Below are 11,800 nucleotides of genomic sequence, written 5' to 3' on the forward strand. Positions count from 1 at the left end.
GGCTGAGGCAATAAATGCAATTTGTGCACTTCTGTGCTGTGGAGTGCTGCGTCACAATCACCATGGGAGTTTCCCAGGTGGACTTTCACTTCACTTTTACTTCCACAAACTCTGGCAACATAAGGGTCTCTAAACACTGCAATATTAGAGCCCCCGTTGAAAAAACACTAGACCGGTGGTTTTCAAAGAGGGGGCCAGAGACCCCTGGGGGGCGTAGGGGGATGCTAGTACATGCTTTCACACACACGCTCACACACTGACGCGCACACACACTCACACTTTCCAACACAACACTCTGTGAAGCGTCCTTGGGTGTTTTGAAAGGCGCTATATAAAACGAAAGTATTCTTCTTATTATTATTATTAGTGGGCAGGGTGGCAATAAAAATACAACAAAATAAAATGAAAAGTGCGTTGTCTTGGCAAAGTTTGAGAACCCCTGCACTAGACTACAAGAACATCTGGCTGCTGATGGTTTACTTCCTCATTCATTCCATTGTTCATCCAGCATTAAAGGGACACTGTGCATTAAATGGTCAAAAAAGGTACTGCAACTATGCTGCTCATTGAAACTGGGCTGCCTATTGCCAAATTTGATCTTAACATGACATTTTACAAAGTAATAAAGAAATATTTTCTAGTACGGTCTAAGTAGAGTCATTTTTGCAGCTAAAAATGGCTATTTTTGGAAATTCAAAATGGCGGACCATGGAGAGGATCCCCCTTTTCATGTATGAAAAGTGCAATTTTTCCAGTCATAATGAATACTTAGAATTTGATGGTGGTGGTCAGTATTCATGAAAAAGGTAACATTTGTGAATGGGCAGCATGAATTTTGGAAATAAACAACTAAAAATCTCACACAGTGTCCCTTAAAGGTCATATCCAGATAAATAAAGTAAGGCCCATCCAGCTTGTTCATACAAAGAAGATTTGCATGAATTATGCGAAAGCCCTTCTGACAATGCCAGATTTGCAAGATTTTGGGAATCCATACTGTGGTGGTCAGACTAAACTGAGATTAGTTTTGGTCAGGACAAATTAGTTTTGGTCAGGAGAGGTCTGTATGACAGACAAAAGAGTCCCATCACACCTCATCACATAAACGTCCTCGGTAACACTTTCTACGAAGGCCATATCTATAGCGCATTATAAGTGCATTTATAACAAATTATAACGCACATTATAATTACTTACAATGTATTATGACTACATTCATAATGCTTCATGATGCTTTATATTGACAGTTATGAAGAACCATGAATTACTGCTAACATAATGCATCATGAACACACATAAACGCATGCATCCATTCATGCACACGTCTATTTGTCATATATCATGCGCCTCCTCTAATCCCTGTCGTGCGATCTTATATTACAGTGGCCTCCCTCCCTCCCTCCCTCCGCTGGGCTGCAGGTGAGCACGACAGGCCTACCTGGCTCAGGTGATGTGTCATCTGAGAATTAAGCACAATAATCCCTCTGCCAGGTAGGCACAGGAAACCACGCACGCACGCACGCACGCACGAACGCGCGCGCGCGCACACACACACACACACACAAGCTTGAAACTCCACACAGGCCTATTCTCATACATTAGCATTATGCATATTCCTACACACACACACACACACACACACACACACACACACACACACACACACACACACACACACACACACACACACACACACACACACACACACACACACACACACACACACACACACACACACACACACAGGCTCACATCCCTTGAAACCCCAGACTGGCAGGAGAGCATCATCATCCTCCATCAGGCCTCTGTCAGTTTTGACAGCTTGAAGATGGGGCGGCTGTGCCCAGTGTTGCCGTGAGCGCCACCGCTATGTAAATGAATCCACAAGGGCGCTCTCCTAATGTTATTAAAAGTGGATCATGCCAGAGATGCTGGTGCCTTGTTGTTGTTGATATGGCCTACCCGTCGAGGTGAGCTGCACAATGCTTCTGAGTCAGGGTTATGGTTCAAGGCTATGTTGTTAACAGCAGTGGTGTAGTCTACATAGAACGCAGGTATACGGAGTATACCCACTTCTAAATTTTAGGGGCTTCAGTATACCCACTTAAAATTGATTGATCCATTATTTAGAATAGCATAAATATATACAGTATACCCACTTCAAAAAATGCTCGAATATACAGTATACCCACTTCAAAAAAGTAGACTACACCGCTGGTTAACAGACTACTAGTAGCTCATTTTGATGACCCCACCGTGGCTCTAACAGTTGGGCACGGGACTGCTATGCCGGCGACCAAGGTTCGATTCCAGCCCGGGTCATTTGCCGATCCCTCCTCATCTCTCTCTCCACTCATTTCCTGTCGGTCCTTCACTGTCCTGTCAAGAATAAAGGCAAAAGGGCAAAAAGCCCCCCAAAAAACATAAAAAATAGCTCATTTCAAAAAGAGTTTAACCACAAGTGATCAAGGTCTTCCAGCTGTTCTTGTGTTGGTTTATCTGATGGTCTCTGCTATTGCCCAGTTCATTAATGTGACTTAAAGGGACAGACACTGTGTGAGATTTTTAGTTGTTCATTTCCAGAATTCATGCTGCCCATTCCCTAATGTTACCTTTTTCATGAGTACTTACCACCACCATCAAATTCTAAGCATTCATTATGACTAAAAAAATTGCACTTGTCATACATGAAAAGGGGGATCTTCTCCCTGGTCCGCCATTTTGAATTTCCAAAAATAGTTATTTTAGCTGCAAAAATGACTACTTTGACCATACTAGAAAATATTTGTTTATCACTCAGTAAACTTTCATGTAAAGATCAAATTTGGCAAGCGGCAGCCCAGTTTCAATGAGCAGCATAGTTGCCGTACCTTTTTTGACCATTTCCTGCACAGTGTCCCTTTAATGGGCAACATGTTTGTCTTTGTCTGTGGTGTAAAATGATACGCCATAAGTAATACTGTACTGATGCTGGTGATGTAAGGGAATATTTGACAAAAACAAGTTATTGTATTGTGTGGTTGTTGTAGGCCTATGTCGAATGGCATGCATTATTGAAGACCCTGATTGAAGTCTATCCTTGACATATTACACTTCATGGCTGAATGGGTAGGGAGCTGGCTGGGAGGTCACAGGATTGAATCATACATTGGAGGAATATGAGTGAAACTCCATACCCACCACCTCTATCTAAAGTTGCTTTGGATAACAGCATCTGCTCTGCTCGATCCAAAATACATTAATTCACTATAGTGCACTACAGATGGAACTACAAATGGTGCGCTGTGGACCTGGCAATTATCTTCATGAACATCAACACATGTGAAAGACAATCAATCAATCATTGTCCAATTCACCATCATCAACTCTAAGTTTTGCCTCCTTAACATTCTTATATGTCTGCCTGCCTGTTTGTCTGTCTGTCTGCCTGTCTGTCCCTCTGTCCCTCTTTTGAACTTGGTAGAACGTGCTGCTCTTTCCTGCAACTGTCCGTATGCTAATGGCCGAGTGTCACTCTCGCCTCCCTGGGACAACGATGCCGCTCGTCACACGTCACAAGGTCAACAGGGGTCAGCTAGGTGCCACTGAGATCTGCGTCGTGTTCAAGAGCACCCATGTTGCACAGACACACACAAACTGGTTAAATTGCAAGGTTGACTTTCACACACACACACACAAACACAGAAATGGGTTAACTGCGAGTGAAACACACACACACACACACACACACACACACACACACACACACACACACACACACACACACACACACACACACTGGTGATCTGTCCAGGAAAAGGCCCTGTGTGCCAGGCCTCCTCCATCACTGTGTTCTTGGCTTACTTCTAGGCCAACCGACCGTCGGGTCAAGTTCTCCTCTCTACTCCACTCTACTCTACTTTAGTGATCAAGTGGGTGAATGAGACAAAGAGAAATGAGCTCTCTAAATCAGTGGTTCCCAACATTTTTCTTCAGGGACCCATGTTTTTACTATTGTAAACTTTGGTGACCCAACCATGCGAGCGCCCGCACGAGACGGAGTCACAAGATGCCCTCTGTTTCTTGCCTCAATTCGTCTTTGGTCAAATATAGAATAAATGTTTAATGTAGCATTTACATTTTGTTGCTTCTATGCATATATTAGTTAAATGCGTTGTCATTTATTCAACATGGGCTATATATATTGAAAATGAACCCCCTTAAAATCAAGAGGGCTCCGCGACCCTCTGTGGATCTTTGGCGACCCATGAGTTGGGTCCCGACCCATAGGTTGGGAACCACTGCTCTAAATCATATTGAGATACAAGGGACATACACATTTTTTATTTTGCTTTGTTTTGTATATACAAACAGTATTCCGGTCGTTGGAACTGGATAAGCTTGTGACCAAAGTACTATCTGCAAGAAGAAAATGATAATCTGAGGATGAAAAGTAAGAAATATTATTTGTGTCTTTTGCTTTTTTGACAAACCATATCTGATCGAGCTTATACTGGGTCACTGAAGTGAAATGCACAATTACATGGGCTAGATGGACATAACACAATGGTTAAATTCAAATGGCATTCTCAGTCAGCAGAGAGGGAACAACACAGTGTAACTCACATCATATGAAGTTATTACACTGAAGAATCTACTGAATGACTGACCATTTTGGTCCATTAATGCTTCTGGAATATTTCATCTTGAAACACAGCAATTTTTAGCCTGGCTATCACGACTATGAATGAAGACAATGATCGCGACTATGAATGAGCTTGTTTGTGTTTGCCTTAAACCCGCCCCCTCGATAATCGAATTTCATTGGCTCCAAATTGTAGGATGATTTGAAACTGAAGCGATATCCGACCCGACTGACTTACCTGTGTAATTTAGTGGAGTGTACAGGAAGTATGGGTGGGGCGGGACCAGGTTGCCTTAATTTCCCTTAGGACTGGAATTATCTAATTGCAAAATTGACTAATTAGCTTAAATTAGTTAATTACTCTATTGACGTCGTACATTAGCTAATAGGAGTCTTCCATACCTATATCGACCCTGGTGTGAAATGACATACTGTGGTGCTGTAACACATCATGAGAAAAAGTGTGTGTGTGTGTGTGTGTGTGTGTGTGTGTGTGTGTGTGTGTGTGTGTGTGTGTGTGTGTGTGTGTGTGTGTGTGTGTGTGCGTGGGTGGGTGTGGGTATGGGTGTGGGTGTGTGTATGCGTGTATGCAAAACTCCTATCTACAAGTCATCTGTGTGTGTGTGCGTGTGTGTGTGTGTGTGTGTGTGTGTGTGTGTGTGGGCGTGCGTGAGGTGCGCGCATGTGTGTGTGTGTGTGTGTGCGCGCGTGCGTGCGCGTGCGTGCGTGAGGTGCGTGCATGAGGTGCGTGCATGTGTGTGTGTGTGTGTCTGCGTGCGTGTGTGTTTGTGTATGCAAAGCTCCTATCTACCGAGTCATCTGATGTCAGTGTGTCTTTCTTACCTAATGCGCTGTAATGGTATGCCACCGTCAGCTGTCATCAATAGCCTGTCAGGAGTAAAATGAATGAATATTAGGTTTCTGCTAATGTTTGTTTTTGTTTAGACTGTGGCATTTAGTGCTCATTTACAGACGCTTTACACACACCCACTGATGGACAGCAATTAAATAATGCAGAAAGTTTCCCCCGGCTAATAGAGCACATCTCGTATCTCGTCACTGTCCTGTCCCCACACCCCACATAAATCTGTCTCCTCTCCCCTCCCTGTGACACGCCTCCCTCCTCCCTCCCTCTCTCCTTTCCTCCATCTCTTCTCCTCTTTCTCCCCCTTGCTGAGCCCATGAGCGCGGGCCGCCCATGTCAATTGCTGGGGATCCTGATCGCTTTACGCACTCTGCCTTTTGGCCTGGCCACTCGGCCAGCCGGTTCCCTTGTGCTACCAACTACAGACCGTTGCCAATCCATCTTCCTTTCTCAACCAGACTCTTAGCCGGAGTCAAGTTCCTCCACTGGTGCTCCCCTTTGCCTTCCAAGAGGGGGGTCAGCTTTCTGTTTCTGTCCCCCCACCACCACCCCTCTCTCTTTGTCTGTCAGTCTCCCTCTTTCTCTGGCCCCCATCTCTCTCTCTCTCTCTCCGTCTCTTTCTTTAACTCAAGCTCTTTCTTTCCTTCTCTTTCTCCCATCTCTCTCTCTCTCTCTCTCTCTTTCCTTCTCTCTCCCATCTCTCTCTCTCTCTCTCTCTCTCTTTCCTTCTCTCTCTCTCTGTCTCTCTCTCTCTCAGCATTTGGTTCGTGGTCCCCTGCTCATCATCCATCATGCTGCCCAGGCCGCTTGGGTGAGCTTTCCCTGGCTGCCTCATTAGGTGGTGGCACTGCTCCACGGCGGTGACGGTGATGGTGTCAGTGTCGAAATGGGCTTCCCGTCAAGCTGAGCCACAGCCCAGGGGTGCATTTCTCGAAAACGATAGTTGCTTACTTATGTTAGCTACTTTGTTGTTTGCAATACAATTTCCCATTGGCAACTAGCCAAGTTGCTAACAGGCTAACAACTATGCTTTCGAGAAATGCACCCCAGTTGCGCTGCTATGGGGTTAGGGCTTGGTGCTGTGTGTGTATTAGAGCAGTGGTTCTCAACTGGAATAGTCTTGTGACCCACAATTTGTCGTGGTCAATACGTTGTGACCCAAACTGCGTGTCGCACCGTCAGATTCTTCCAATAATAATACAAAATATTATCATGCATTTCATAATATGCATTATTATTTGCATTGTATGCTGATATACAATGTGTCTTATGAAGTAGTGGAGAGGAAAAGGCCAATTAACCATGTTTCACTCTGTCTTCAACATCATAGTCATTTTTAGTGCATTGCATCACAGCTCCGTGACCCACCCAGGAACCCTCTGCGACCCACTTTTGGGTCCCGACCGACCAGTTGAGAATCACTGTATTACAGTAACAGCCTGTCAGCAGCTCATCTCGACTGCGCCGTGGCCGTGCTGGGATGAGGGCGAAGGTGTGATTGGGTTACCGCGACGGGCGGCGACCATCGTGGGTGATTAGGCGCAAAGCCTCTGAGACAGGAAAACAAAAGAGGCGGGTGTTTTATTCACATGTGAACTGTGCACTGCGTCATTCAATTCCCCCCGCTAAAGTATTCATTAAAGGAAACTGATGCCAACGGTGGGCCAATGGCTTTCTACTCTCTCTCTCTCTCTCTCTTTCTCACGTTTGCTCTCTCTCTCTCTCTCTCTCTCTCTCTCCCTCTCTCTCTCTCTTCTTTCCCTTGCTCTCTCTTAATTTCTGCCCCACTCTCTCTATATCTCATGCTCTCTCTGTGAGTGAGGCTGCTTGACAAAAAAAGAGACAGAAGGTGTGTGTGTGTGTGTGTGTGTGTGTGTGTGTGTGTGTGTGTGTGTGTGTGTGTGTGTGTGTGTGTGTGTGTGAGAGAGAGAGAGAGAGAGAGAGAGAGAGAGAGAGAGAGAGAGAGAGAGAGAGAGAGAGCGTCACACGTCTACGTAGTGCATGTGGTGTGTGTGTGAATACTAAGATTCATCTTCTTGAGTGCAGAAGAGACTCATGGGGTTGAAACAAGAGCAGAAGAGAGAAAAGTTAAAAATTAGGCAACAATGTGACTGGCGGGACACTTCAGGCGAGGGTCTCACAGTAGGACGCCTGGGCATCTTTGGAGCAGGTAGGGAAAGTAGTGTGGAGAGAAGTGAGGCTTAAAACCCTTCATGCAAAATCCATGCCATCATAAGTGTGTTGTTAGCAAAATTACTTGTCACGTAAGACTCTTAGGAATGTCATAGCTGTGTCGTTAAGATTTTGGTAAGTCTTGCGTTGAGTGGATCTGATCGTCGGTGATCCCAACTCCACTCAAAGACTAGGGAGAGTGTTTGGCCGAGGAGACAAAGAGAAGTGGAAGGAGCGCAACAGAGAAGGAGGCTGTGAAGGAGCAGTGGATGAATTGCCACGCACAGCAAAATTTATAGACGGTGATTGGTGAGTATTCCCTTTCCTGCAGGGGATTGCATATCAGTCCCTGAGGGAAAATGTATGTTCATGACTGAGTACTTAACAGTTTTGGTGTTCCTAGTAATCATTAGTCATTAGATGTTTTCACACTGGCACACTGAGGAAGGCAGAGCGCCTAAACGCGTCTGTGTAATAATAAAGAAACCTGTGCATGGTGCGACCTTTTCTCATTTTTCAGTTTTACAATATTTTGCCTGCTCCAACCTTTATGAACTGATTACATGTTTCACTCGTGTACTCAAGTAATGTTTGTGCTAAAACATGTAATGTTTTCTCTTCATAGCGTTCCCTTCATAAACAGTATTCCAGTACAGTATATTTTCATACAATCACTTGTTCCACCACTTAATGTAAATCTATAAAATATATTACATTACATTGCACTAGGGGTGTAAATCTCAGCCTCCATGACGATACGATTCAATATCAATATCTTTTTATTCGATGCGATTCGATTTTTTTCGATACTTAAGAATGCCCCACGATACGATACAATACGATTTGATTTTACTTTTTCAAATTACTTTTCCACTTCTATTATGTTATGGAGCTAGGGCATAGGGCAAGGGCCAGCGATTTGATTATTTTCAATACTTAAGAATGCCCCATGATATGATGCGATTCGAGTCAATCGTCAGATTATATCAGGATAACTCGATACATTTCGATTATTATCTACATGGCACATATTTACAAAGTAGCATCTTTCATAGTGTAGCTGTATGAGTTCAGTTCGCTTTTGAATAGTTTTGAACCTTTGATTGATGTTTCTTTCCAAATGAAAACATTTGCCAATGCAAAGCCTGCCATGCAAATGTAGTTCTTTTTTAATGCATTGTGACATTTGCGCATGAACATTATTCTGTCAATGTGAACAGCATTGCTGTGTTTGGTTTTGAGTTGCTATGGGAACAAAGCTAATCATCAGGGCAATTTCATCTACCTCTTGTACCCCCATCTTGCCTGGTTAACACAAGTGAGATTAGGTCTGGGGAGTTGCCTATTGTAAATTCCATAGGGCGCAGAATATTTGGCTATTATGACACACTGCCCTGCTCTCTGATTGGGCAGAGAAACTGTAAAGGTCGGAATGCTTGGCCATTATGACACAGTGCCCATGATCTTGGACGTTATGAGTCATCCTCGCCAGACTGTCTTTCAGATCGAAACGATTGTGTAGAACTAAAGGCAGTATGGGAGTTCCCAGGCTAACCCCCATCTGCACCTCTTCTTCTTATCCCTCCAGGAGGCCAGCTTGGACCAGGGCGCCTGTCTTTCTTTCCTCACGCAGCGAAACCGCATCCCAGTAGACAGGCACTGGAGTTCAGCCACCTCCACTCCAGCACACCGGAGCTCCCTGCTCTCACCAGGGTTCAGACACACACACACACACACGTACGCACGCACACACACACACACACACACACACACACACACACACACACACACACACACACACACACACACACACACACACACACAGACACAGACACACACACACACACACACACACACACACACACACACACACACACACACACACACACACACACACGCACACGCACAGGCACACGCACAGACACACGCACTTGCACACACACACACGCACGCACACACACACCATCCAGCGAACTCTCTGACACCCTTGCCAATTGTGTGATGAGTGAGTCCAGGGTCACTTGTGGAGCAGAGTGCAGTTGGTCTGTAAGCTGATGAAAGGCTCTGGCCTGTTTGATGCACCATCATCCCCATCACACCCCCACGTAGCCTCTTACTGCAGCAGGGGTCGCCGGCGACCCTATTCACTTGCTAAAAATGCTTAACTACATCATAACAACATTGCTGTGACATTACAGAGAGCCATAGTGCTGTGCTAAGGGGTTAAATTACATATAAATGGCATTTATGTGGAAGGTCGACATGGATTCAGTACTAGTCTACTTTTTACACTATCACACTAATGCATAAACACATTATTGGTTACCTACCATCACTGTTTTTGTAGTGTGTATATGGCGTATAGCATATCACATAGGCTACACCAGGTGTCACCAACGTTGTGCCCGCGGGCGCCAGGTAGCCCTCCAGGAGCTACTGAGGTGCCCACCAAGGATGTTAATAAACAGTGACGACTACCAGATTTTAGTCACAGTTAATGCTTTTCTTGATTTAAATATGAGATTATTTATTCTTTATAACCTATAAGCAAATTATCATTCAATAATATTGTGATTTGAGAATGATGCCAAGACATCAGTAGAGGATTTTGAACAAAAGTAGCCCTCGGCGAGCCCTCAGTAGCCCTCGGGTAGCCCTTGGTAGCCCTCAGACCCAGAAAGTTTGGGGACCCCTGGGCTACACCCTTGTATGGATTCGAACCTGCACTCCAAAGACCAAACTGCCTGATCATCAAGGAGCCACAGTACGGGTCAGATGGATCAGCCTCCTCCTCCTCCACCACCGGCCAGTTTCGAGGTGGACGTGGACCTGGGCTTCGCTCTCTTCTTCCTCCTCCTGCTCTGTGTGTTCCTCCTGGCCACCATAGTGCGCTGTGCCCAGACCGTCATCGACCCTTACGGTGCCATCTCCACCTCCACCTACCAAGAGGAACAAATCACATGACTCTTTTTGGGAATTTACATATCTATATATACAGTATATTTAAATTGCAATAGATTTGTTTTATTTGTATAATTGCTTGTTTTGGGTCTGTCTGGGCACAAATCAGAACGTATTACATTTTTATTCATGTTCTCAACATCTGTGGTGAGAAACAGTTGTATGGACGTGGATGTTATAATATACGATAATAAAATGATGTAATAATAATTTGGATTTTTTTTTTAGAGAAAGTGCGCTCAACTCCCAAATGTTTCTTACAAAGTCTTCGGGTGGGAGCAAACAGCAAAGTTCATGTTTAATAAAAAATGCCGCACTCCGACCTGGAGGAAGTTCTTGCAGTTTTAATACTGGGTGCAAACCCCTGGCAGACGAAGCCTGAAGAAGGCTTAAGCTGAAACGTCTGTCTATCTGCCATGCTAACCCCGTATTAAAACGGCAAGAACTTCATCCGGGAGTGCGACTTTTTTACTAAATAATAATTTGGATGACAGGAATTTAAATACACGTAAGCCTGTTCCTGTGTCATATGGTTTAACCTGTGTTGGCCTAGTTTTGGGCAAATGCTCAGACATGACATGTCCTCTCAGGTATCCAAATGCACCAAGCTTGTGTGGCTATTTTTTGTATAGCCTATACACATGTCTGTACGTGATTTGTTATAATAAATGTTTTTAAATCGTGCTGTATAGTTCAATATAATTCAGGCTATGAAATGGACCTATCCCAACATTACATCCCACATTTAACATTTTGTTTTGCTTTTCAGTTGTGCCTATTACAACATACTACCAGAGATTCTTTAAGTTTAAGAGATATGCCAATGTAATAGGTTGCTATGGGCACCTAACGTGACCAGGTTCCGGTCTGCCTAAAGGGACGTGTCATAATACTCCTAGCATTGAATAGAACAGTCCTTAGGTCTGCCTAGGTCTGCCTAAAGGGGGACCCCCCCCCCCCCTGCAATAATAGAACCCGGAAACAATGGGCCAATGGAACCTCTCTCTCTCTACTCTCTCTGATACTAGTGCAGTATAATTCTTAGTCCACACATTTAAGTGCCACTGTCTAGATGCTGTCTTCACTACAAATACTGCACTTCACTGAACTCAAGTCAAGTCAAGTCAAGTCTAGTCAGCTTTTATAGTCAGTTTCTTCATTTGCACAGGCCATACCGG

This window comes from Engraulis encrasicolus, chromosome 20 (genome assembly GCF_034702125.1).
Source record: "Engraulis encrasicolus isolate BLACKSEA-1 chromosome 20, IST_EnEncr_1.0, whole genome shotgun sequence".
Lineage (NCBI taxonomy): Eukaryota > Metazoa > Chordata > Actinopteri > Clupeiformes > Engraulidae > Engraulis > Engraulis encrasicolus.